The following is a 27,507-nucleotide window of genomic DNA, read 5'->3' as shown; positions in this document are numbered from 1 at the left end:
CAGCAGTTGTGTACAGCTTATTCCTAAACTCACCTCCCGCCTTTCTGCTTGTCTCTGGCCGTGCCCGGCCATGTCCTTGCTGATGGGGTTGCCCTGGCCCCTTTGCTGGTCTCTGCCTCCACTCTCGCTCATCTCCAGGCCTCTCCCCCACAGAGCCAATCGGAGCACGTAGCTTCCTTGCTCAAAACTCTGCGATGCCTTCTCATTCGGCTCAGAGTAAATCGCACACCTGCACAGCTCTGCTCTGCAAGCCGTCTCGTGTTCTTTCCCTTGGTGGACTGGAGAGCGCAGGGGAAACTCTGCTCCCTTTCAGTTCCTTAGTTCTAAGCCCTTCCCTGCTCCTTCCCTCCTGCCCCCCGGCACCCACTTCTCTCATCCATGACTCCACCTTCAGGCCTTGGCTCTGCGCTTCTGCTCCAGTGGGTCTCCCCTGATGGTCACAGGGTCACTTCACCCTGACACTCGCTATTCCCTGCACAGCCTTCCGTTTCTCTTCCTTCAGGTACTCAACCCTACTGGATGGCATTTGGTTATTTGCTTACCTGATTTTCCCCAGTGGGCGCCAAACTCATGAGACCAGTGCCTTGGCCAGCCCATACCAGAGTGCTGCCAGCGAGTGCAAGGACACTACAATGGCTCAGAACTGAGTGGCACAGGAATGGAGTGGGGCCATTGCCCCACAGAGGAAACACACGCTTCTCGAGGTGTGAATCAGCTGATTAAATGTGGCTGCTGGCGCCGGAGTGAGGTGAATGGAGGTTCATGCCTCGCCCACACTGTGTGTCCGCAGCAGGCGGGCTGTGGTTCTGTCCTTGCTCGCTGCGTCTCGCATCCCAGGATCCAGGCTCCGTGAAGGAGCAGCCTGTCTTTGGGACTTGCTGTGCTCATGGCGGAGGGGAAAAGAGAGCCAGCAGAAACGCGTGTTGCCTCTTGTAAAGACTGTCTACCAGATGTTGCACATGTCTTGTTTTCTCACCTGATGTTGACCAGGACAAGTCACAGAGCCAAGCCCACTGCCACTGGTTTGGGATAACGAATTCTCCCCAGGACTCGGCAGACCACATGGAACCAGTGGTGGTAAGAGGTGTATTCTGGTATCCCCGAGGGACTAGGAAAAGGACTAAGTACTGGGAAGTAGTGGTACAGCTTACAGCACTATCAGGCATGTACTGAATGCTGTTTGCCAGTACTATTTTTTAAAAGATTTATTTATTTATTTATTTATTTATTTATTTATTTATTTGAAAGTCACAGTTACACTGAGAGAGAGAGAGAGAGAGAGAGAGGTCTTCCATGTGATGGTTCACTCCCCTGTTGGAGCTGCACCGATCTGAAGCTTCTTCCAGGTCTCCCACATGGGTGCAGGGGCCCAAGCACTTGGGCCATCTTCTACTGCTTTCCCAGGCCATAGCAGAGAGCTGGATCAGAAGTGGAGCAGCCGGGTCTTGAACTGGTGCCCATATGGGATGCCGGTCCTTCAGGCCAGGGCTTTAATCCACTGTGCCACAGCGCCAGCCCCTGCCAGTGCTGTTTTAAGTACTTTTTACTTGTTACCCATTGAACTCCACAACCATAGTGTGTATAATTTGCGCCTTCTTTTCAGTAGTCTTGAATTTCTATTCTCACATTTTCCCTGCCCAGACTTTTTATTTCTGTTGCTGTTTTCCTCTTGTTTGATTGTCCATAGACTTGATGACAGCAGTCCCAAGAACGGGACACCTTGTAAATAAGGACGCAGGGACATATGCATTCTTGCAGTCCCAAAACAGCTACTCCCACTGAAGCCTCCACATTTAATCACTGACACTTAGTACAAAGAACTTCTTCATAGATCCAGAGCTCATGCCAAACACTCAGTGTCTCTGTATTGTGTCTTGATTCCCACAGTCTGAATGTGTTCTTTAAAATGTTTGGATCATGCACGAATCGTGTTTGAAAATGAGAGGCCTGCCGTGTTCTTTCAGTGTATTGAAAAGTATTTTTCCCTTAAAGTCTCCTGCACCTTAAAGAAAACCTTGTGAGTAAATCATTTTTAGTAACTCCATCAAAGAAAAGATCTAAGATCACGCAGTAAGTTCTTGCCATCTTAGTTTAAGGATAAATCTTTTTCTCTGCCTCTTCATCTCACAAATGGGCATTTTGGGGGGGTTGTCATCATTTCAGTTCAATTGGCTGCTATTTTAAGAGTAGTTTGTAGAAAATGATAAATTTCGGTGAAAGGCCCATAAATCGTCTACCTGATACTTGTTTTAGGGGAAATGATACCTTCCCTTTATGGCTGGTGTCACCTGTGGGATGATATGTGGACATGGACAGAGGCACTTGTGTATCACACGTGCCAGCAAACGACCACATCCATCATGCTGACGTCATTGAACTGGCTCTGCTGTCAGTCAGCCCCGGGAGGATTCGGGCTGAGCTCCTACACTGATGATGGGTGGAGAACTATTTCAGGACAAATCTTTTAAAAAAATGTTTTATTTATTTGAAAATAAAGAGGGAGAGGGAGAAGGAGAAAAGGGGAGAGATCTTTCATCTGATGGCTCAATCCCTACAGGACTGCAATGACCGGGGCTGGGCCGGGCTGAAGCCAAGAGCTTGGAACTAGATCCAGGGCTCCCACATGGGTGGCAGGAGTCCATGGTCCATCTTCTGATGCGTTCCCAGGCACATTACAGGGAGCTGGGTTGGAAGTGGAGCAGCCCGGGCTCAGACGGGCGCTTGGATGTGGAACGCCGACATTGCAGGCGGTGGTTTAATCACCACGCTGGCCCCTTCAGGACAAATCGTAGGTGCAACTCGTACTTCAGTGTTGACCGAACTCCAGGCAAATACGAGCTGTGCTCTTGCTCCCCTGAGCCTTTGAGGCTCCTTTCTCTCCCTCTTTTTTTTGCTTTTCCAGCTGGCAAAAATCTGACTCACTGTACTCAGTCCAGAGTCACTTTCCCTGTGGTGTGTTTCCCAGCTCCCTGCTGTATAAGTGGTTGCGGGGGGCACCATGTGGTGGCGGTTACTCCTGTGCAGTGTTGGGACTGCGTCTCCCCCTCCAGGGGAAAGTCACTCTGCAAGCCTTACTATGAAGTCATCATGAATAGGAAGAGAAAATTACTGTTGGTGTTCATGGGCAGGGGGTAGCCCAGCACTGGCTGCTGCACCGTACTTCCTCCTTATCAGAGGCTGCACTTTGTGTGGCTTCAGTCACCCTTAATCAACTGAGATTCAAAAATATTTTTTAAAGATTTATTTATTTACTTGAAAGGCAGAGTTACAGAGAGACGGAGAAAGAGAAAGGTCTTCCATCCGCTGGTTCACTCCCCAAGTGGCCGCAACGGCCAGAGCTGGGCCCAAAGCCAGGAGCGAAGAGCTTCTTCCAGGTCTCCCACATGGGTGCAGGGGCCGTCTTCCACTGCTTTCCCAGGTGCATTAGCAGGGAACTGGATTGGAAGTGGAGCAGCCAGGACTCGAACTGGCGTCCGTGTGGGATGCCAGCACTGAAGGCAGATGCATAACCTACTATGCTACAGGGCTGATCCTGATTCAAAAATGTTAAATAGAAAAATGCAGAAATAAATAATTGGTAAATTTCAAATTGTGCTTTATTCTGAATAGCATGATGAAATCTCACAGTCCCCTGGCTGAGACATGAGTCCTCCCTTTGACCAGTGTATCCATGCTGTGAACACTGCCCCTTGGCCAGTCAGTAGTCATCTTGGTTATCAGATTACCTGTTGCAGTATCACAGTGGCTCTGTTCAAGGAATGCTTATTTACTTAATAATGGCCCCAAAGTGCAAGAGTAGCTATACTGGTAATTTTATTACAATTTACTGTTATAATTGTTCTATTTATTATTTGTTGTTAATTACTCTTACTGAGCCAAATTTAGATATTAAGCTTTCTCCTAGGTGTGTATGGATATGAGAAAGCATACACTGTGCAGAGCTCGGTACTGTCCACAGGTACAGGCACCCACTGGTAGTCTTGAAACACACCTCATATATTTTGACCTGTTTCTTGGAAGAAGGATTCTTTAGTAAAACTACGCAGAATTTTTTTCTGCAAATAGTTGCACTGTCCAAATGCCTGGCTCATCAGCGCTAAAACACCAGCAGCTCTCCCAACCACCTACGACCTGCCAGTCATGGTGCTACATGCATCTAGGGTACTATCCTTGACTTTCAGATCATTATAAATAGGGGGGCTGGTCTTGTGACATAGCAGACAAAGCCTCAGCCTGTGACACCAGCATCCACTTTGAGTCCTGCTGCTCCACTTCCAATCCAACTCCCTGCAAAGGTGCCTGGGAAAACAGTAGAAGATGGCCCAAGTGCTTAGGTTGGAGACCTGGATGGAGTTCTAGGCTCCTGGCTTTGGCCTGGCCTGGCTTGGCCCTGCTGTTGTGGCTGTTTGGGGAGTGAACCAGTGGACGGAAGAAGTCTTCCTCTATATTTCTTCCTCTCTCTGTTTCAAACAAATAAAAACTTTTTAAAAAAAATCACTAAAAGACTAAAAATAAGTTTGGCATTAGACTTTTTCTTTTACGAACATCAGTGCGTGTTTAGTAAAGCAGTCATGCGAGAACAATTCTGAGTCACTCCCATATTTTGATACTTTAAAGACTTCTCACTATTTGATTATCTGCTCTTTGAAGCAAGCTAGGAAGGGATAAGAACAGGTCCTTCCCCTCTCCTGAAGACAGATGCGACAGGGCATGTCCCTGAGGGCACCACACAAGAAAGCTGCGTGCAGGTTTGACTGCCGCTATGAGCCCTTTCTGCTCTGTGCCCTCTCATGAGCTACTTAAACCTTGAAAAAACCCGATTTCTTTTCTTGTTACCTCTACTTTTAGAAAATTTTACATATTTGAGAGGTAGAGACAGAGAAAGAGAGAGCAAGAGAGAATGCGTTCTGCTGTTCCCCGATTCATTCCCCAAATGCCAGCAATAGCCCCTGGCTGGGCCCGAAACCAGGAGCCTGCAGCTCACTTCAGGTCTCCCACGTGGGTGGCAGGAATCCAGTCACGTGGACCGTCAGCACTGCTTCCCAGGGTCTGCATTAGCAGGAACCCGGAGCCAGCAACACAGGCACTCTGATGTGGGATGTTGGAATCTGAACTACCAGGCCCAATGCCTGCCCCAAACTTCAGTTTCTTAATGAGAAGAATGAGGACAAGCACGCCTGCCTTTCGCAGGCACTATGCTAATGAATGGTCTGACCTGTGCTTGCACACCTGTCGCGTGACCAGCTCTAGTCTGTTCCCCTCTGCCTGCCTACCCTGCTGTGTCCTCGTCCGTTTGAAGCGCCTCAGGCCGACCAGAAGGCCTTGTGCGTATTTCCTAGTTCCCTGTTGTCTTGAAACTGTTTACCACTGCGGGAGAAAGATGGAGAGAGAGAGAAAGTACTTCAGACAAAGGCTTTATGTAAGGATTCTGAGTGTAGTAAGAACATGAAGAAATATTCCTCATTCTAAGCAGCGCCTGTAGCTTTGTGTTTTTTTTTAATTCATTAATGTCTTTAAAGAGAAGAATTAGCTAAAAAGCGTTCATTATTCTTGGTGATTATAATCACTAGTTCTCAGTCTTGGATTTGGAGGAGTAACTCAGCATGAGATGTTTGTTTTTCCAGAAAGATCACTTAAGGAAAGTGATTATCAGGGAGGATTAAAGTGGCGTTTTACTTTTGCATACATTTACATGGGTAGGCAGTGTGTAAAATTAGGAGGGGCTGTGGAGAGAAACAGCATTCTATTCTGGCATTTGAAGATGACAAAAAACAAACAAACAAAAAAGGAGCAACACAGATTGATGTCATTTGAAGCACGAGAACGGTTCTGTTACATATGCCCACCAGACTTCACTTTTCTGGCAAATGAAATGTCTCTTTTTTAAACCATTGCCGCCTGTTTTGCGCTTGGCACCCTTCTGCTTATCCATCCGTGTAGCTGATACCAAACGCAGGCTAACCGGGGAGGCGAGACTGCAAATGTCACTTTGGTGAAAAGCATGATTCAGGATCAGAGATGGGTAGATTTTATTTCTAAGCTTGGAGTTTTTAAAAATTAAGTCACTGGCATTTTGTGCCCAAAATGTTTGCCATTTTGTGATGTCCTACGAAAGAAACAAGTAGTTCATCAGAATTAATTCAGACGAATTACCCAGCAAGAGCTCACCTAATGCAAGTTCACTTTCTGATGAAGTGTGTTTATTGAAGACTGGCGTGTCTAGGTATTATTCTTTTATGGTAGGGGACAAAAAAAGATGGGGAATTCAAGACCCTGTCTGGAAGTCTGGGGTCTAGTGATAGCTGACAGTTTAGAAGCAGCCAGAGCCCTGCTGGGCGTGGTGGTCTGGGTAGGGTGCTGTGCCTGAGAGGCGGGCACTGGCAGTGGTTTGCTGAAAGGGGCCAGATGGTACACGTTTTTAGTCCCTGCTGCCAGTGCTCAGTTCTGCTGTAGAGGAGCCAAAGCAGCATGGACAGTACTTCTGCAAAGGGCCTGGCTGACTGCCAGTGAAACTGTATTGGCAAAAACAGGCCACGAGCCTGATGCAATCAGTGGGCTAGAATCTGCCATCCCTGCTCGAGGGCACTGGGTCCTTACCCCGTGCCACCTGCAGCCTGAGAGACCTCATGAGCACCCTCTCTGTGCCAGGTAGATGAAGACGATGTGGCGGTGCCTCCAGGGGCCGCCAGGGCGAAAAGATCCTACGACAGTGATGCAAGTTTAAAACGATAAATATCGGTAAATGATATATTTCTTTTCTCCAGAGACACAGATGTTGTGAAGTTAAGTGAGTTAGTTTATGTGAAGTGCTTTCGTGTACTGAGCTGAATTATCATTTTTTTATGTTAGCAATCCCGAAGGAAATGAGTCTATGAAGCAACGTGAGATGGGCGCCAGAACGCAGAGAGGTGGGAGTCATTCTAAATGTTCAGTAGCTCAGTGGGGTGACTGGAGTCCACGATTACTACATGTGCATTTTACAGTAACTGCAGGAAGAGTTTAAAGGTTCCCAACACGTAGAAATGATAATATTTGAGGAGATGGGAATACTTGCCCTGGTTTGGTCATTATACATTGTATACATCTTATCAATTGTAATACTGTACCCTATAAGTAAGTATAAATATTGTATCAGTTAGAAAGTTGCAAATAGGGGCTGGTGTTGTGGCATAGTGGGTTAGGCTGCTGCCTGTAACACTGGCGTCCCATATGGTCACTGGTTCAAGTCCTGGCTGTTCTACTTGCGATCCAGCTCCTTGTTAATGTGCCTGGGACAGCAGCAGAAGATGATCCAAGTGGTTGGGCCCCTGCCACCCATATTGAGAAATCAAGATTGAGTTTCTGGCTTTGGCCTGGCCCAGTGCTGGCTGTTGTGGCCATCTGGGGAGTGAACCAGCAGATGGGAGTCTCTAACTCTTTCAAATAAAATAAATAAATCTAGAGCTGGTGCCGTGCCTGCGGCGCCGGCATCCCATATGGGTGTCAGTTATAGTCCCAGCTGCTCCTCTTCCAATCCAGCTCTCTGCTATGGCCTGGGAAAGCAGTAGAAGATGGCCCAAGGACTGCACCCACATGGGAGACCTGGAGGAAGCTCCTGGCTCCTGACTTTGGATCACTGCAGCTCTGGCTGTTGTGGCCATCTGGGGAGTGAACCAGCAGATGGAAGACCTCTCTCTCTCTCTCTCTCACTGTCTGTAACTCTACCTCTCAAATAAATAAATAAAATCTTAAAAAAAAATCTTTAACAAGAAAGTTGCAAATAAATCTTTAATAACAATGAAAGTTGCAAACAAACCAATCTAGTACCCCATAAATACATATAATTATTTTATGTCAGTCCAAATTTCCAACAAAAAGATGCAAAAAATAAACCAGTGTATCCTTTATTCATCTAAGAGTTCCCTTAAATTAATGAACTAGCATTTTTTCTTGAGTTTGATCACTATACTTTTATGAAGTATTTTTAAAATTTATATTACATATTTCCAGATGGAACCAAATAGCTTTCAAATCTTTATTTTTTAAAAAAATGGTTTATTATTTGATTTGAAAGTCACAGTTATAAAGAAAGAGGGCGAGAACTGGTTCACTCCCCTAATGGCCCCCACAGCCAGCAGTGGACCAGGCTGAAGCTAGAAGCCAGCAGCTTCATCCCCACCTCCCACAAGGAAGGAGTTGCCCAAGCACTTGAGTCAGCCTCTGCTGCTTTCACAGGTGCATTAGCAGAGAGCTGGATTGGAAGTGGAGCAGCCGGGACTTGAACCAGCACCCATATGGGATGCCAGTATTGCAGGCAGTGGTCCTACCTGCTATGCCACAATGCCAGCCTCCCAAATTTTTATTAATGGGAGAGAAGAAAACCTGTGTAACTCGGGGACACAGCAATATGTAACTAAGAAAGTTGCAAATTCACAGTATCTTCCTGTTACTAGATTTTTAAAAATTTTTAAAAACTAGTGCATTGCTAATAGAGATAGAAATTAATAAAACTTGGAAGGCAGTTTGCATTCTGAGACTTAACTGTATATGTTCCTTTTAACCTAATTTTCCTACCTGTATTACTTGAGGAAATAACGAGAAAAATTATATGCAGCAAACATAGCTGTTGCAGTGGTATTTTACTTTATTTTATTTTAAGCTTTATTTATTTATTTGAAAGAGTCACAGAGCGAGAGTGCATCTAATGGAAGGGTTGCAAAAAGTTAACAACAGATGCACAGATAATTAAGATACAGTCATTCGGTGCAGTATTGTGCAGGCGATCAGAATGATGGTGGCAAGGACAAACTGGAACATGGGAAAGGGGGGAAACTATAAAACATTAGCTGTAAAAGGTGAAAAACAATTGGGAGCATGAGAACTGCTTGTAAAATAGGAAAGGCCTTCGGGTTGCAGTTTTCCCCTGCAGGTCTTGCAGGACGAAAGCCCCACACTCAGGACACCTGATCGCGGGCGCCTGGGGCGGTGCTCCGGCTTCTCTGGCGCGTGTGGCGAGCCCTGAGGTGACTCTGCTATGATGGCCTCATCACCAGGCTTGAAGAACACTGTCTTGGAAGAAGTACACTGGACAGGTGTTTTTTTTTTTTTTTTCGTTTCTTGTTTTCTCTTTCTTTTTTCGATAGTTATTTACTGCTTTTACAATTAAAAAAAGGAAATTTAAATTTACCTTTATTACCCAATTTATGAAGTGATCAATACACTTGTAAGTTAGCACTGGTGTTTTTTAGGGGGAAGCCGTGCTGTATCTGTAGAGTTAGTAAGAAGGACATGGAGTTCTACACTGTACTGATACGCAGCCATCTCCAAGACACCTTGTCACAGGGAGCAGACCAGTGTAGGATAAGATGTGCTGAGGCTCACTTTTAAAACTGGGTGTAACAAGTTGTAGTGGTATATAGTTATGAGATATAAAGTGGTAACATGAACTAATGCATACAGTATGGGATGATTGTGTGCAACATGGAATCATTGGATCAAGACAGGAAGTTAATGCATAGCTCATCTCAAATACTCAACACTTCTTACTCCTAACGGGAACGTTGCACCCTCTGACCAGCTTCTCTCCATCCCTCACTCTCCCACATCTGGCGGTCACCACTCTACTCTCTCACGTGCTCAGTTGTGGAAGTCCACATGTAAGTGAGAACTTTCAGTGCTCCCTCTGTGCCTAGCCCACTTCACTGAGTATAATGCCCCTCAGGCTCACCCGTGTTTGTCTCAGATGGTAAATTTCTCTTTTAAGGCAGAATAACTTTCCATGACGTGGGTGTACCACATTTTCTTTGTCCATTCATCCATTAGTGGACACTTGAGTTGATTCCGCGACTTGGCTACTGTAAGTGATGGTGCAGTGAACTTGGGCGAGTGGACATCTCTCAGACAGACTTATTTAAAACCCTTTGGATATGTCCAGAAATGGGACATTTGTATTTTTAAAAAATATATATTTAAATGAAAGAGTGTGGTTTTTTGGCAGGGAGTAGAGAGAGAGAGAAACTCTTCCATCCTTTGGTTCACTCCCTAGATGGCTGCAATGGCCAGGCTGAAGTCAGGAGCCCAGAGCTTCTGGGTCTCCCATGGGAGTGGCAGGGCCCTCAAGTACTTGGCCCATCCTCCACTGCTTTTCCCAGGCTATAACCAGGGAGCTGGATCGGAAATGGAGCAACCAGGACACGAACCAGTGTCCATATGGGATGCCAGCGTTGCAGATGGTGGCTTTAGTCACTACACCACAGCACCAGCCCCAGATACCTACATCTGACTTTTATGTTCAGAATAAAGGGGGGAGAGGGTTGAGCACACACAAACATGCATGTGTTCCTACACAGGTGCGTGTTGTTGTATATGCAAAGGATCCTTGGAAAGGGGAGAAAGTGGAACCATTGGTTCCTGCCTGCTTTCAGATCAAGGGGATCAAGAGTGCATGGTGCTGGGCTCCTTTCATACTGCTGCGGCGGTGTCACCACAGAAGGGAGTGAGAGCCAGTCTGAGGACCTGATGGCTGCTGATCACGTCGTTTCTGTAGGAGAAGGCCATCAGCATTCAGCAGCTGACGTTACCAACCGATGTATAAAGCAGATCACATCATTAAAGGTTACAGACTACTTATGTTGAGGAGACACCCACCGAAAGGCATTATAGAAACCTGGAAGATTCCTCAAGGGCTGGGTGCAGATGGATCCATGGAAGTCTATCACAACTGCTGGAGAAAAAACAATAAAGAGGGAGCATGGTTTTTAAAAGTGATGTAGGCTGGCACTGCAGCTCACTAGGCTAATCCTCTGCCTGTGGCGCTGGCACCCTGGGTTCTAGTCCCGGTTGGGGCGCTGGATTCTGTCCCGGTTTCTCCTCTTCCAGTCCAGCTCTCTGCTGTGGCCCAGGAAGGCAGTGGAGGATGGCCCAAGTGCTTGGCCCTGCACCCGCATGGGAGACCAGGAGGAAGCACCTGGTTCCTGGCTTCGGATCAGCGCAGTGTGCTAACTGTAGCGGCTATTTGGGGGGTAAACCAACGGAAAGAAGACCTTTCTCTCTCTCTCTCACTGTCTAACTCTGCCTGTCCAAAAAAAAAAAAAAAAAGTGATGTATTTATTTATTGTAGAGGCAAACCTTACACACACACACACACACACACACACACACACACACACCCCTCACATCCGTTGGCAACAATGGCTCAAAGCCCAGAGTCTGAAACATATCCAGGTCTCCCCCATGGGTGGCAGAAACTCAATCACATGAGCCATTGCTGCTGCCTCCCAGGGTCTGATCGCCAGTGAACACATTCTGTGGCAAAATGAAGGATTTCAGTCTTTTTATGGCTGAGTAATATTCCAGTGTGTATTTATACCACATTTTCTGTGTCTGCATCTTTGCTGTTTTCAGTTACACTGCGATGAACGTGAGAGTGTGGCTACCTCCTCCGTAGGCTGACTTCACTTCCTATGGGTGCACTCCCCAGAGTGGGCAAGCTGGGTCACATGGTGTATGTGTATTTAGTCTTTGTTTTCTTTGAGGAATCGCCACACTGCTTTCCATAACGACTGTACTAGAATATAGTTTTCGTCATGTGGTGTGAGCTCAGGGAACAGGACTCTCAACAGGAAGGGATTGGTGGAGGCCTGTTCCGTACTCCATGTCCATGCCTCGTACACAGATTCGTGCCTGAGCCCTAGGTTGTCCTTTAAGAATATAGGAAATTACTTGGCATTTACTCTTCAGCCAAGTGCCGGGGAGATGGAGTCTATTTCCTAGGATGTGCTTGTGAACGGTTGCCTTTGAGAAGCTGAAAATGAAGGAGCAGATCATTTTACTCATCTGTTATTCGAACAAGTTCAGAGGTCTTTACCTGGGAGCTACTGCACTGAAGAGAGTAGCGTGAGTTCAGTGTGTGATGCTCAGGTTCTGTTTGTACTTTCTGCAGGGAGCAGAACAAAAACGCTCCTCTGCCCTTCCTCCTCTTCCCCCTCCACCCTCTGGAACAGAGTGATGTTCTGCTGCCAACATCAGAACACAGGAGACTGCATTTCTCAGCCAGCGACTCCCTGCCTTTCCCATGCTTCCTGGGAATGGAATCCACTGAGCCCTGAAGAATGTGGGATCTTGATGGGATCCTGCCTGGGTGGTTGCTTTGTCGGCAGTAATGCTCAGGAGACACAGGTGAACAGGGATGTCAAGTGGAAGGTTCTGGAAAGCCGTGGGTTTTCTTTGCTGTTCATGCAAACTGAGGGAGGCTTTGAGTCGAGAGCCGTCCTGAACGTCGATGGGACAGCGAGGACACTGGGTTGCACACATTGGACCATTTGTGGTGGGCCAGTAGTGCTGGGGATAGAAAAGGAGTAGGGATGTGGGGCCCGGGATGCCAGACTCACTTGAAAATTTTTTCTGTGAATCATGGGGGTCATTGTACATTTGGTCAAAAGGGAGTAATTTAATATTGGTGGAATCTGCTGAGTTAATATGGCAGTAACACTTAGAGGACAACAGAAGCAGGAACACTGAGCCACCGAATATTGCAGATGAGAAGACACTAAACTAGGGTGATGACAGGGGTATCAGTGTAAAGAGACATTCAAAGAGAGAAACAAATTTTCTCAGACTAACTAGCATGAAGAATCGCAGAGAAGGAAGGGGTCAAATAGCAGGTGTTTGAGAAGCACTGTACTATCATTATTATTGCTGGTGATGAATAGATATTTGTTTTGCTTTGAAGATTTAGCAATAGAGGAGAAAAAGAGTGTGTAGAGGGTTGAAAACAACCAGGAGGCCGGCGCCGTGGCTCAACAGGCTAATCCTCCGCCTTGCGGCGCCGGGACACCGGGTTCTAGTCCCGGTTGGGGCGCCGGATTCTGTCCCGGTTGCTCCTCTTCCAGGCCAGCTCTCTGCTGTGGCCCGGGAGTGCAGTGGAGGATGGCCCAAGTCCTCGGGCCCTGCACCCCATGGGAGACCAGGAGAAACACCTGGCTCCTGCCTTCGGATCAGCGTGGTGCACCGGCCACAGTGCGCGGCGGCCATTGGAGGGTGAACCACGGCAAAAAGGAAGACCTTTCTCTCTCTCTCACTGTCCACTCTGTCAAAAAAAAAAAAAACAAAACAAAACAAAAAAAAAAACAGGAGGACACAGTATCAAGGAAACTAAAGAAAGAGCAGATTCCAGGTAGTGGTGTCCAGCTAGCAGTATCACATAGTAGGGGCTGTAAACATATCACATAGTAGGGGCTATAAATGGAAGAGTGGGGTGTCAAGGTGAACATCAAATGAGCAGTGATTTTCGTATATGATTCAGAGGTTATTGGTGACTTTCAGAAGTGCAATCTGAGTAGGATGGTGGGATCAGAACTGATTTAGGGTTTATGGAGAGAATAGTAGTGGGATAATAGCAGCTAACATAGGAAGACATTAAATGTGGATTAACAGTAGCAGTAAACCTGCAGATTAGCACATTTGCAGCCTGGCTAAGGAGCATTTTCTTTGCAGAGGAGTAGTAGAAAATGATAAGGTCTGAGCTGGTGGTGGGCACTTTTAACCCTTGATCCTGCTGTGGATAACACATCTGCAAGGATACTTTTCTGTGCCATGACTTAGGTTAAGTGGAAGGTTCTGGAAAGCCATGGGTTTTCTTTCCTGTTCATGCAAACTAAGGGAGGCTTCGAGTCAAGATCCGTCCTGCATGTCGATGGGCAGCCAGGATGCCGGGTTGCGCACTTGGACCGTTTGTGGTGGGCCGGTAGTGCTGGGTGAGAGCGCCACCCTTAAGTCCCCAACCACTCAACCACTCGGCCAAGTGGATCTCTTGCCTCTGCATGTTCCCCAAAGCGCTGCTGGGTAAGAGGCTGGGGAAGGCAGGTATGGACGAGCAGGATCTCCGTTTGCCTGCTAGTGCATGAAGGTGGAAGAGAAAGAGAAACAACTTAAAATCATTTCATATCCAGCCAAGACTGAGATGGAGGCCTCCTGGCCTGAAGTGCAGATCGTTCCTGCCGCACCACGCCGGCAGGTTGGAGGCTTTCAGGTGGCGGGAAAAGGAGGGCTAGCATCACCGTTCAGGACCGGCTCTCCAGCAGAGCCACCAAAGCCGACGTCACCGCTTCTCCCGCTAGTTGCTATTGAGAATGGGCCGAGAGGACGCTCTCCGAGCGCGCTTGTATCTGCCTGCAAGACTGAGTCATCGGAAAGAAACCTAACTCCGCCCGGCCGGAACCTGCACGCAGCACCGTGACTACCCCGGGCAGAAGCCGCCTGGATCACTCAGCTGTGGTTTCTCTGCTCCAGTCTGTTCCCCAGTGCCAGGTCATGGGCATCGTGACTTACAGAAGGAAAGGGAACCCACTGATAGTGTCCTGACTACGGGGTGCAGGGCTCAGAGTACAGGCCACTGACTCCTGGCACCTGTTTGTTAGGGTGCCGCTCTAGGCAGCAGGGGTGTGAAGCATCCTACCCACGTCCATGGCCAGTGACCAGTCCACTTTTCACCTCTTGCGCAGAGCGTCCCCCTGAGTGTGCCCGCTCTGAAGTCACTGACACATCGCCTTGTACTTCCTTCTCCCTCATCCTGCCCGGCAGCCTCTCGTGTGTGGCACCAGACATACTGCCTCAGTCTCGCTGCTTTTGTTCTTGTCTTTAAAAAATGTGCATGGACATATTCATTCTTGACTTACAAGCAAACTTTCGATATTGCGATTGTCCTGTGAAGTTCTCTTGGAGGAAGTGAGAAAGGGTGAGCTTCCAAATACAAAGGTTTAGTGGAGAACTCGTGAGTTGCTTCCTCCACATCAGATGGGCTTCCAGGAAGCTGGTTTAGCTTAGCTAGCACCTTGCTGCCAGTTATGACGTTTGTTTGTAGCTGTGTAAATGGGGAGAAATTTTAGAAAGGAAAACCAGATTTCAGACTTGACATCATACATAGAAATAGCCAAACCTCACAGTTTGTGGGTTCTATATTTGCCAGTTTGCCTACTTGTTAAGGATTTGTAGAAATCTGTTTGCCTTGACTTCTTTTGCATATCTCCCCAGAAGTGGAATTGCTGGATCGTACGGTATTTGATTGTTTAAGGAACCACCATGCAGTTTCCTACAGCAACTTTGCCGTTTTAGATTCCCACCCGTGTGCACACTAAGTTCCAGTTTCTCCGTATCCCACCAACACTTATTTTCTTTGTTTTATAATGGCCATTATACTGGGTAAAATCCAGTGTCTCATTGTAGTTTTGATTTGCATTTCCCTCATGATTAGTGATGCGTTGAACGCCCTTCCATTGGCTGACTGGCATTTGTGTATCTTCTTTGGAGAAATGTCTAGTCAGTTCCTTTGCACATTTAAAAAATTGGGTTGTTTGTCTTTGTTACCAAGTTGTAGGGGTCCTAGTACAGTGGCTCAAACTAGAAATCTGCTAACACCAAATGTCCACAAGACTGATGAGAGTATGCCTGGCACATTGCCATTTTGGAATAGTGTTTGGCAGGATGTACCCAAGATGAAAGTGTGTTCACAAAAAGACTTGTATAAGAATATTTATAGCCCTTTTATCACAATAGCCCCAAAATGGAAACAAGTGTCCATTCATAGGAGGATATATTTTTTAAAAAAAACTGGCCAGTGCCACGGCTCAATAGGCTAATCCTCTACCTGTGGCGCCAGCACACCGGGTTCTAGTCCTGGTCAGGGCGCCGGATTCTGTCCCGGTTGCTCCTCTTCCAGTCCAGCTCTCTGCTGTGGCCCAGGAGTGCAGTGGAGGATGGCCCAAGTCCTTGGGTCCCTGCACCCGCAAGGGGTACCAGGAGAAGCATCTGGCTCCTGGCTTCAGATCAGCGTGGTGCGCCGGCCACAGTGGCCATTGGAGGGTGAACCAACGGAAAAGGAAGACCTTTCTCTCTGTCTCTCTGCCTGTCAAAAAAAAAAAAAATAAAATAAAAAAATAAAAAAACCTGATATTTTCCTATAGTGAAAAAATTTTTCAGTAATAAAAGGGACAAACTATTGGTATACTTACCAGTATAGATGAATCTCAGAGACAAAACTGAGTGTTTAAAGACAGACACCCGGGGCCAGTGCTGTGGTGTAGCAGTAAAGCCGCCACCTACAGTGCTGGCATCCCACATGGGCACTGGTTCAAGTCCCAGCTGCTCCACTTCCAGTCCAGCTCTCTGCTATGGCCTAGGAAAGCAGTACAAGATGGCCCAAGTCCTTGGGCCCCAGCACCCATGTGGGAGACCTGGAAGAAGCTCCTGGCTCCTGGCTTTGGATCAGCCCAGCTCTGGCCATTGCAGCCAATTGGGGAGTGAACCAGCAGATGGAAGACCCCCCCTCCCGCCTCTCCTTCTCTCTCTCTGTAACTGACTTTCAAATAAATAAATCTTTTTTTTTTTTTAAAGCATCCTAGATGCTGTGGAGGATGTTTTTCCTGAAGAAAACTTACTTTTGCTTCTGATAAGCAGAATACGGCAGACCTTCTTAGTCCACGGAGGGACTGAGCTAACGCTGGGTTCTGGCAGTTCTTAGGTCTGTATTCTAGGATGTGACCCGTCAGGGCTACTGAAAGCAGGAGATGTGTGCCGGGACTCCTGTCGTTTTCATTCCCCAGTACTGTGAAGCAGTCCAGTCCCTGGATAGCTCTGCAGCATTCCGCCTGGTCTCATCACCTATCATTGAACACAGGCATCAAAGACACAGTGCTGTGCTCACTTCCCTGGGATCTCCATAGCCTGAGAGTGGGACACAGAGTCCCCTCCCCTCCTGGGCCTCTGAATAGCCCCTCTCTGCTGGACTTCTCCGCAGTTTTGCCCGGTGCATCTTCAAAATCCATAGATGTCTCAAAAGGAAAAATAGTACAGCATATCTGATTGCTATAATTATTATTTCTCTTCTCCCTACGATCTTGGCCACTTGCATGCTGACTGCCTTGTCATTTAACAAGTCTTTAAAGTAGTTTTTTTAATCCCACTTCTGTAGTGTGTCTGCTATGGGATGATTCTCATGGCCAGAACTAAGTCTCTCCCTGGGCCCGTGACTCCTCCCAGAGTCCAGACGTCTGTTGCCATCCTGAGATGTGGGGTGATTTCATCCTGTGTCATTGCCCCGGGATGCTGTCTTGTTGGACTGCGTTTTGCAGAGGGCATGTTCGCATCGGGCTGTTTCCTGGCTGCCAGTTCAGCCTTCAGTTCAGGCAGGGGTAGAGGGGGTGTGCTTGTCCTGCCCACACAGCGATCATTAACCTAGGTAACCTTGTGAGCTGAATTTGAGAAAAAAGATGTCTCTGGAGGAGGAGAGAGCTGATGGTTCCTGCCTTCAGACTCGGCTAGATTGAATTTGTGTCTTCCAGGTCTTTGAATTCTAGCCAAACTACCGTGATGGATAAATGTGAGAGTTCTGTGTGGCAAAATACGGAAGTCTCCATATTCCTAGATATCATTCTCTTCATCCCCCTCAAAAGCAGTGACATGTTATAATAACACTATTAAAGCCCCTCAATAAGTGTGGGCTAAGTGATGAAAATTTAATATTAACAAACCTGATTCGAAGCCTCGGGGGTGGAGAAGCAAAGCCTTCCTCCCTGACTCATGCCGACTTCTGCCAAAGGGTGAGATGAAATAGAGATTGATTGCAAAGGTTTCCCACGAGAGGACTAAGCCATGAAGTTCTTGCTGTTTTGTTTTTCCTCAGCCGTTCGCCAGAGCAGTGATTCCCAGGGTCTTCCAGAAAAGGATCCCGTCTGCAGACACACTTGACCACTGGAGGGGAATTTTCCTTTTTACAAGAAGAAAATTCTGGTGGCGAGTTGCCCAACGACAACAGGACCCAGAGCTGTTGAAACAGGTAAGTCACTTGTATTGAGGAGGGTGGGAGGCACCTTACGGAGCAAGTGTTAGAGTGGGTCATTTCTTGGTCGTCCAGAAATGAAGAGTACTAGGGTCTTCAAAAAGGTCATGGAAAAATGCATCTTATGAAAAGTTGTGGGTGACTTTCAAAATTTTTGTACCAAAATCAACATCTTTTATTTCCTTTCTCCCATACATGTTTTAAAGTATCCTCGGTAAGTATTTCACCAAATATAGGTTAAATGATCCTTGTCACTGATGATCCTAATTCTAGATTTAATGCCCAGTTCTTTCTTCTACTCAGTAGCTCAGTAAACTTAAACAAGTCGCTTAAATTCTCAGAACCCCAGTTCTTCCATGTATAAAAGAAAATTTCATAGAAACAGGCTTTGAAATGGGAGGGCATGAAGTTTTAAAATGTAACGGGCATTGTTTATTTGTTGCTAGTATAAAGTTCTGTGGAATAGTGGCCTCGTGTCTCCTAGTGTTTGGGGACCTTAGAACTTGACGTTTTCAGTCTGGGGGCTTGGACTTCCGAGTGCTGGGCGGAAGGAGGCGTTCCCTGTCTGCCCCTTCTCTGAGAACAGCATCTGACCATTCCTCTGGCTGTAGCTCTCTGCTGCCAACTTTTTAGAATTTGGGGGAGGGGAAGGGAGCTAATGATAAGATCAAAGGAAAGAAAATAGCGACTATTGTTTGCAAGCATTGTATTTCAGTTATTTGAATATGTTATTTGCTTTAATCCACACACCAGGCCTTGTAAGCTGAGCGTGCTGCCTACTGTACATTTCTCTGTAGGCTATGGGACCCCCTGGGGAGTCATCCCTTAATGTAAACACCACTCTCTTAAAACATTTAAAATGAATTTTTTAAATGAAAAGATGTTTTTTATTTGAAAGGCAGAGAGAGACAGAGCTATCTCCCATTTGCTATTTCACTCCCCCAAATATCTGCAACAGCCAGGCCTGGGAAACTCAATCCAGGTCTCCCTTGTGGGTGGCAGGGACCCACGTACTTGAGCCATCACCTGCTGCCTCCCAGGGTCTGCTTTGGCAGGAAGCTGGAATTAAAAGTGTAGTCAGGACTCAAACCCAGGCACTCCCATATAGCATATCATTGTCCCAAGCTGTGTCTTAACCAGCACCAAATGCTGGCCTCCTCAAAATTTTTTTTAGTTTAGCATCCAAACGGGGGTGTATTCTAAGTGTAAAATACCCATCAAATTTAAAAGATTTAATTTTAGATAGCTTAATTGTTATTGATTATATTGTGAATATCTTTAATATATTTAGATAAGGATCGATTATTAAAATTTAAAAAAATATGCTCTTGTTTACAATAATTTGAGAAATTGTTTGGAATGGTGGGAATTGGAAGTTTTAAAATTTTTGCAATTTTTTAACAATGTATATGTATAGCTTCTGTAATAATAAAGTATCTTTTTTAAAAAATATGATGAAATTTTCAAGAATTTTTTGTTAAGCCCCTAATGGGAGTGGCCTCAGCTGCTTGCTCCCATGAACCCACAGAGCCGCTCCAGGCCTGGCCTGGTGGAGCTTCGGGTTCAGTGTGGAGGGATGCACACGCTAAGTGCATCAGCAGGGTTTGAGAAGCCGACAGCAACAAGCGAAAAGGGAAAGCAGAGCAGGGTAAAAGGCAGGGGGGCTTCCAAATGGGAGGGGCCAAAGTGCAGTGCCCAGTGCTTTGGGCAGGGGCGGCCTCCATGGGGGAGACAAGAGGTCAAGTGTATGGTCAAGGCAAGAAGGAAATAACTGATGCAAAGACCTCAGAAGGGAGCGCAGGCGGTGTGCCGGCTGGCGTGAGCGTGGAGAGGCGCTAGGTTCGGAGGAAATGCTGGTATTTCCTTGTTTTAGATACTGTCAGAGTTCGTGTTCTGTTGCTGTGGCAGAGCTCCTGAGACTGGCTTGTTTATAGAGTTCAGAGGTTGATTTGGCTCAGAGTTGGAGAATAAGAAGTCCAAGAGCACTGCACTTACACCTGGCGAGATCCCTCGACCCGCATCATCCCATGGTGGAAGGCAGAAGAGCAAGAGAGGGCGAGAAACCCATTCGCTCTGCAGACGATAGCTCGCTGCACGATAATGACATTTACGCACTCTGGAGGCCCAGTGCTCACGACCTACCCAGCTCTCATCAGCCCCACCGCCCAGCATTGTTGCCTCAGAAATTGTTTCAGGGGACACATTCAGACCTAGTGGTCACAGAGAGAAGCGTGTTCCCTCAGCAGTGACAATGCGCACAGACATGCAAAATAAATTAGACCTCCATCCACCACCATATTCCTTTGCTAGGGCTGCCACAGCAAAGCACCGCACACGGGTGGCTTACAACATCGGAGCTGTATTGTTTTGCAGTTCTGCAGGCTAGAAGTTCAAAATCAAGCTGGGGCTGTGCTCCCTCGGAGACATGCATGGGGAGCCTTCTTCGCCTCTGCCTAGCCAGAGGCGGTCTTGGCATCCTTGGCACGCCTCAGCTTGCAGCTCTGTCACTACAAGCTCTCCCTCCCGACACCTGCTGCTCTCGCTGTACGCCTGGCTGCCCACGAGTCTCCTCCCTCTTCTTCCAAAGATACCAGACACTGGAGTAAACGCCCACTGTGCTCCAGTCTCCAAATAAGGTCACATTTTGTGACACCAGGGTCAGGATTTCAACTTTGTGAGGGGCGCAGCACAGCCCTCTGAAACAATAAGCGGTAGCTAAGTTCCCACGCTACGCTCAGGGAAACAGGCCCAGAAAGCTCAGATGACTGGCTCGGGGTCAGGGTCAGTGATCAAAAGAGCTGGGCCAGTGTGATTTTCCTGTGCCTTTCATGTGGTGCGGTGGCTGTGACACTGAAGTGCAGCCAACAGGAAGCTGGCACAGGGCGCGTTGCACACTGCAGGCCTGGCCTGCACTGCTTGGCCCTAGGACAGCTCACGGCAGAAGCTGTGTCTCAGCGTGCCTGTTGAAGGCAGGGTGGAAACTCGCTCCACGGCCTAGTCCCCATTTGGCGTCTCCTCTCATAGCATGACAAACAATGGGAGCAGATGCTTTCTCTCTTTCGGGTAGCTTTCTAGGAAAATGGTGCTGTAATCTCTGTAGCATGTACAACAGTGTGTGATGGAAACACATGTTTTCTTATGCTGGATCACAACATGGGAGGAATATATCTATCTCTCTATCTCCCTCTGAATCAGCCTATTGCAATAGAATTAGGGGATTTTGAAAGCATTTAGTAGATTGCTTTTTCGTTAGATTTCATCAGATTTTCAGATTCCTCTTAAGTATGAAGCCTGTGTAGCCATTTGGGAGTCTGAATCCACGCTGGAGCTCATTTTGGGCACAGTCATGAGGGATACACCTCAGAAGGAGAAGGAGGCACAGAGCAGAGCTGGCCACTTCCCCGTGGGTGCGCCTGGGCTGAGCGCAGTGGGGATGAAGCCCCCAGAGGCAGTCGTGTCAGAGGAAGGTGTATAAATCTTGGTGGAGGAGAGCTCACTCTGGGGGATGCGACGGAGCTGGAGTAGGAAAGCTGATGTCGCTGGTCACAAGCAGAGAGTTTAGAGATACATCAAAAAGGGGAGCTCAAGAGGCAAGCGACGTTTCAGAAGACGGCTGCTCAGGGCTTGCCCAGGGCCCCGACTGCACAGTGTGTGTGTGTTGGGAGTGGGATGTGGAGTTGGGTAAGACTGGGCAGCCCTCTACATGCCTTTCCTAAGTATGTTTTGGTTACCTTATCCTGAGGTTTCAAGGTCTGTTCTCTCAAAGCAACTTTTTAAAAAAACATTTTCATCTACTTGAAAGGCAGAGAGATTGATCTTCCATTCCCTGGTTCAGTCCCCAAATGCCCATGGCAGCTGGGGCTGAGCTAAGCCAGGAACTGCATCTGGACCTCCCACCTGCATGACAAGGGACAAAGCACTTGGAGCATCACCCACTGGCTCTCAGGATGCATTAGCAGGAAACTGGACCAGAAGCTGGGTACCTGGGACTTGAACTGGCTCTCTGGCGTGTGACGCCAGCATCCCAAGCAAGTGCTTACCCACTGTGTTGCAGTGCCTGCCTGGCCCATTCTGTTTCCTGTGTTCTAAATGTGTTCTTACTCCCCCTAAGCACTGGGGCTTCTCTGGGTGTTGAAGCATATGTTCTTCTTAGTACAGAAAAAAAAGAAGAGGAAGAAGAAGAAATTTGGTGGTTTTTGTTTTGTTTGTTTTTTGCAAAGACCGCCTTTTCTCTTTTAGCACTTATTTTCTTTGACCCTGGAAGTGTGTAGAGACAGCAAGGTCTATCTTTAGTTCTGCTAAATTAAAACAGCCCATTGTCTTGGTGGGATGTCAGCACCCAGAATGCCACTGCCCTCAGCTCAGCCGGATCGCACAGGCTGCACGGAGTTGTAGAGACTGGTCAGCACCGGTCTGCGTGGGTGAGGAGCCAGCTGGTACTGGGAACTGCAGACGAAGAGCTGCTGCTCTCTCCTCCTGGAACCGATGACCGTGGAGTTAGGCTGCATGGGCCAAGCAAAGCAGGTGTAATGGGTTTAAATTACAGACCCCGGAAGAGACAGCTTTTCCTTAGAAAAACCAAAAGGTGACAGATATCAAAACTAAGAAACCAGGACCAGCGCTGTGGCATGGCAGGTTAAGCTACCACCTGCAATGGCAGCATCCCCTACAGGCACTGGTTTGAGTCCCAGCTGCTCCAGTTCCAGTCGAGATCCCTGCTAATGTGTCTGGGAAAGCCATGGGTGACCACCCAAGTGCTTGGCCTTCTGCACCTATGTGGGCGATCAGGAAGAAGCCCGGGGCTCCTGACTTTGCCTGGTCCAGCCCTGACCATTCAGCCATTTGGAAGTAAACCAGTGGATGGAAGATCTCTTTCTTTCTGTCCCTCTCTCTGTGTAACTCTGCCCTTCAAACAAACAAACAACCAAAAATAAATAAATAAATAAAATAACAGAGAAACCTACCTGATCCCACGTATCACTAGGGAATGGGAACAGAGCAACGAGAAATGATGAATTCTTCCATTGTAACGCATATTTCACATTCAAGCAAACTTCACTTAACATCAAAAGAACCGTTTTAAAGTGAACAAGTCAGCGGCATTTAGCACATGTGCGGTGTCTAGCAACCATCACCTCTGTCTCGTTCCAAAAACACTTCCATCACCACCACAGAAAGCACAGGAGCAGTCACGCCTCCCGGCTCCTGCCCACAGCTGCCGTCTGCCTTCTGTCTCTTCGCATTGCCTATTCTCTATATTTTGCAGAAGTGGAATGACACAATATGGGACTCCTCACGCCAGGTAAAACGCTTTGTTTTAATTACAGATCATTTATTTTTTCAATCTCCGCTGATCATTATGCTGGCAAAGCGGGGGTGCTATGGGAATCTTTACACCCAATTAATTAGGACCCCCCCCAAAAAAAAAAAGAAGAAGAAAACCCCATCCTTCAGGAAAAGTCTCACAACAGCAGCTGGTGGGTCTCTCTTGAGAGAGCAGTTTAGAGTTAAGTTAAAAGTCTGTCACTTGCAATTAGGGTTCCATACGTGAAAGGGAATGGGCGATTTGATTTCACCTTATGCCACTTCTCTCATAGGCTCGGTCCCTCTGGCAGCCTTTCCCCTCCCTAGATGTAGGCCGTGGTGCCAGTGGTCTCCACTCCAATTGGTGCCGTCATCCAGATGAGCCTGTAATGGATATTTTGGCTTCGGGAGAGCTGGGGATTATATTGCTAGCCTAAGCAACAAAGCGAGGTCCCTCCCCAGGGAGTGAAATGATACTGGCTGTGGAAGATGAAAATTTGAGGAATACGTGATGCTGCCATCCCTTGGGGTAGCAGCGGCTGCTCGGGGAGGGCCCGCGGGTGCAGACAGCGGAGACTTGAAATGAGAGTCCTCGCTCCATCTGGCGGACGTAACCCAAGACGCACTGCGCAGACGCCACTGTGGGGGGAGCAGGCAACTGGGCAGCAAGCGAGGTGCGAGGGGCCCGCGTTCTGGTGGAGCCCTTGTGTGGTAGCAGAAGGCCCGCTGCGGTCCACTCGTGCAGACTGCAAGAACTGAGTTCATATCGCCCGTGGTCCAGGGTGGGCAACCTCTCGGGGTCTCTTTTCTGCAGTCCTCCTGAGAAGGCGGGGTCACTGACACTGGGGGGCGGGGGGCAGTGCAGTTAGATGCGGAACAATTGGTGCCTCGTCTCCATCTGATGGTGACAGCCATGCACTGCGCTGTGTGCTAGGGAGGACTGAGCCGCCCCTGGCTGCTCTGTGCCACCTGCAGCGCCACTGATGGGTTTGACAGGAGTTACACGAGGGAGGGGGGTGGGCATTTCTGCCTGTTCCCCTCCCCTTGCTCCTCTTCCTCTCTCCCTCCATTAACATGTATGGGGCTTGCTACGCGCCAGGTGCTATGTGAGGGCGTGGGGGGAACCAAGGCCAAGCGAGGCAGGAGTTCATGGTCATTCTCCTTCCTGCTGTCTCTGCCACCACACGTTCGGAGAGTGGCAGGTGGCTGTGTGCTCGTCTTTTCAGAGCCCTTCCATGTTAACATTGCCCCAGCAAATAGTCGGGGCACTGCCCCGTGAACAGAGCCTCGCTGCGTTGAATTCAGACATGTAAACAGATAGCCCAAGAAAAGTGTGGTTAGTGACATTTGAGAGTTTTGCGCAGAATTCAGAGAGCCCAGGGGGCAGAGTACACAGCTGCCCGGGGAGCCAGACGGCCTCCCAGGGGTGTCATTTGAGCTGTCTTGAAAGCAGAGAAGGTGTTTGCCAGACGCACAGGAGCACACAATTCTCCCCAGAGGTCACACTTCCGTGAGTGTGTTTCCTGGAAGGGGGCCTTTGACCCTCTGAATCCTGCCCGCCCATTCCTGTAACTTTAGAAAATAACGCTTGACTCCCAGTGGCTGGGGTCAAGCCGGGCGACAGTGTCAGGATCCCTTCCAGAACGCGAGAGCCTAACTCTTCTAGGGACTAAAGCTCAAAAAGATATAAAAAATTGAATTGCATACTCCTAAATGCCACCTATTTTAATCCTCCTTGTTAAATAAACACAATGTTGTTTCCTTTTTTCCGGGTTGGCTCAAGTAGAGTCAAGATTTCCTTCCACGTCTTTTTACCATTTGAGCAAACAGACACTGAATGCCTCCCACAGAGAGTGTGCTGCCAAGACACAAACAAACAGTCAAGTTTCCGCTCCCAGGAGCCCAAGTTTGACGCCAGACAGAGCGAAAGTCAGAAGTGTTGACTCTCGAAGCAGCATCTTTTGGTTATAGGCATGCACCCAGGGTTAGTGTTCAGCATTTTGAAAAAAATGGCTCTAAGTCTGCCATTTGGAGGCCCAAGGAGCCATGAAGACAGCTCTGCTTCCGACCGCAGGATTTACCAGGAAGAGCCCTCTTCAATCTAAGCTTTGCTGGGCACATTTTTTAAAGACACCTCAGAAAGTCTGTTCAGTGCACAAAAATACCCCCCAAAAGGAGCCTTTAAAGTGGAATCTTACTTTTAAAAAAAAACTTTATTTCAGAATTATTTTAAATTTATACAACAAAGATTGTGAAGTGGTGCAAAAAGTTCCCATACACCCCACGCACAGCTTCCCCTGTTGTTAAACGTCTTAAATTAGTGTAATACATTTGCCCCAGTCTATAAGCCATGCCTAGCTTCCCCTATGACTCACACTCACATTAGTATAAAGTATTTGTGTCACAGTTAGTGAACTACACTAAGGAGTGTGTTCTATATACATGTGCTTATTTATTTTAAAAACATATATCCATCTTTTTTTATTTGTCATACATTTTAGTGTTTTATAATAACTGAGACCCCAGTCTGAAATTATGACAGAAGCAAGGTTGTGGTATGGCAAAGCTTGATGTGCTCTTCTCTTCAAGAGACAGCTCTGTTCTTTAAAAACAATTAATTTGAGAGGCAGACAGACACAGAGCTCGCATCTGCTAGTTCATCCCCCAAATACCCACAACAGCCAGGACTGGGCCAGCCCAAAGTCAGAAGCACAGAACACAGTGCAGGTTGCCCACCCATGTGCAAGGCAGGAACTCAACACATTGAGCCATCACCTTCAGCCTCCCAAGGTGTGTGCATTAGCAGGAGGCTAGAATCTGGAGCCAGAGCTGGAACTTGAACCTGGACACCCCCTCCGATAGGAGATGTGGGTGTCCCAAAGAGTGTCTTAACAACCAGGCCAGATGCTCACCTTGACAACTCCTTTGTTGTTTTTAAACTTATTTATTTGTTTAAAAGGCAGAGTGAGAGTGTGAGTGAGAGAAAAAGAAAAAAAAAGCATTTCCACCCACTAGTTCCCTCCCCCAATGTCTGCAAAAGCCAGGGCTCAGCCAGGACAAAGCCAGGAACCTGAAACTCCATCCGGGTCTCCTGTTGGGTGGCAGGGACCCAACTACGTGGACTGTATCTGCTGCCTCACAGGCACATTAGCAAGTAGCTGGATCAGAAGTGGAGTAACTAAGACTCAAACCAGGCACTCCAGTGTAGAAATAACACCCCAAGTGGCAGCTTAACCCACTATACCACAACACCTAGGTTAACCCATTATACCACAACACCTACCTCTTGACAACTCAATTCATGAGGTGAGTACCCACTGTGATAGATAGGGTTCCTTAGCTTGCAGTCCCTACTTCAAGCATTTTACAATCTCCCCCACCCACCCCTGCCCCTGGCACTGGGAATGTCTCTGCTCCCTCTGTGGATGGGACAGGCTACTGGCATGGAGCGGATCCTCTGCACCCTGTGACTGTGGGAGCCTTGCACACTGTGATGGTGGGAACTCTGTGACTACACAGTAGGTACAGTCCTGTCATAGAGCACAGGGTGTAGCAGGGTCTCTGGGCAATCACTGTATCTGGTGTCACAGGCTCAGAACGCCATGACTGCCTGGGATGGATCATTGCAGAGGGAACCCTGATGACACTGAGGACTGCACAGTTCCTGAACTTTGTGGAGTTCAGGCAGTAAAGCAGGTGAGGGTTGTACCCCCTGTGGCCTAACCCTGGGCATGGATCACCTTGGAAGAGAGGAAATGACAGTGTGATTACACCAACAGAGGTGATCATGCCCTCCACTCTGCTGACAGTAAAGGAGATCTACCATGCCTGGATTATCACCCTGGATAATCACCCCATCCTGGAGCACTGATCACAGCTCCCTGGCCACACCCAGCACACGCCTCTAGGTAAAGAACAGACACTCCACTAAGCCACTGAGGCATAGTTCAAAGATAAAAGCCATCAGAGGAGAAAACCAATAGGAATTTCCACAAATGCTAAAAAAAAATGCAGAAGTTCAAGAAACAAGAATAAGGAAGACAACTTGACTTCCACAAAGAAACATAGAAACACGTAAATATTAGAATGTGAAGGCAAAGAGATTGATGAAATATCTGAAAAGGGATTCAAAACAATGATCATAGGAATACTCAGAAGCAATGAGAAGCAAGTTCAAGAGTTAAATTCTTACATGACATGGAGGGAAAATTTTCCTATGAAATAGAGATTTTAAAGAGGAAGCAAACTGGAATATTTGAAATGAATTCAAGATGTGAAAAAATACAGTGGAAAGCATTAACAACAGACTTTTGAGGCAGAAGAATATCTGAGCTGGAAGACAAATCTTTGGAAAATTTCAGAAAAAAAAGAAATTAGAAAAATTAAAAACA

General features: G+C 47.5%; 1 protein-coding gene across 3 annotated transcripts in view; it reads left to right on the top strand.

Moving 5' to 3' along the window:
* CRACD (capping protein inhibiting regulator of actin dynamics) overlaps positions 1 to 27,507 on the top strand; it is a 276,507-nt gene that overhangs the window by 134,961 nt on the left and 114,039 nt on the right. For all 3 annotated transcript variants that reach the window (XM_051820251.2, XM_051820248.2, XM_051820252.2), the window contains exon 2: positions 17,657 to 17,809. The gene's annotated coding sequence lies outside the window, so the exon portion shown is untranslated. The remainder of the gene's footprint in view (positions 1 to 17,656; positions 17,810 to 27,507) is intronic.

This window comes from Oryctolagus cuniculus, chromosome 8 (genome assembly GCF_964237555.1).
Source record: "Oryctolagus cuniculus chromosome 8, mOryCun1.1, whole genome shotgun sequence".
In the NCBI taxonomy this organism is placed as follows: Eukaryota; Metazoa; Chordata; class Mammalia; order Lagomorpha; family Leporidae; genus Oryctolagus; species Oryctolagus cuniculus.
This window is presented reverse-complemented; position numbering and strand designations above follow the sequence as displayed.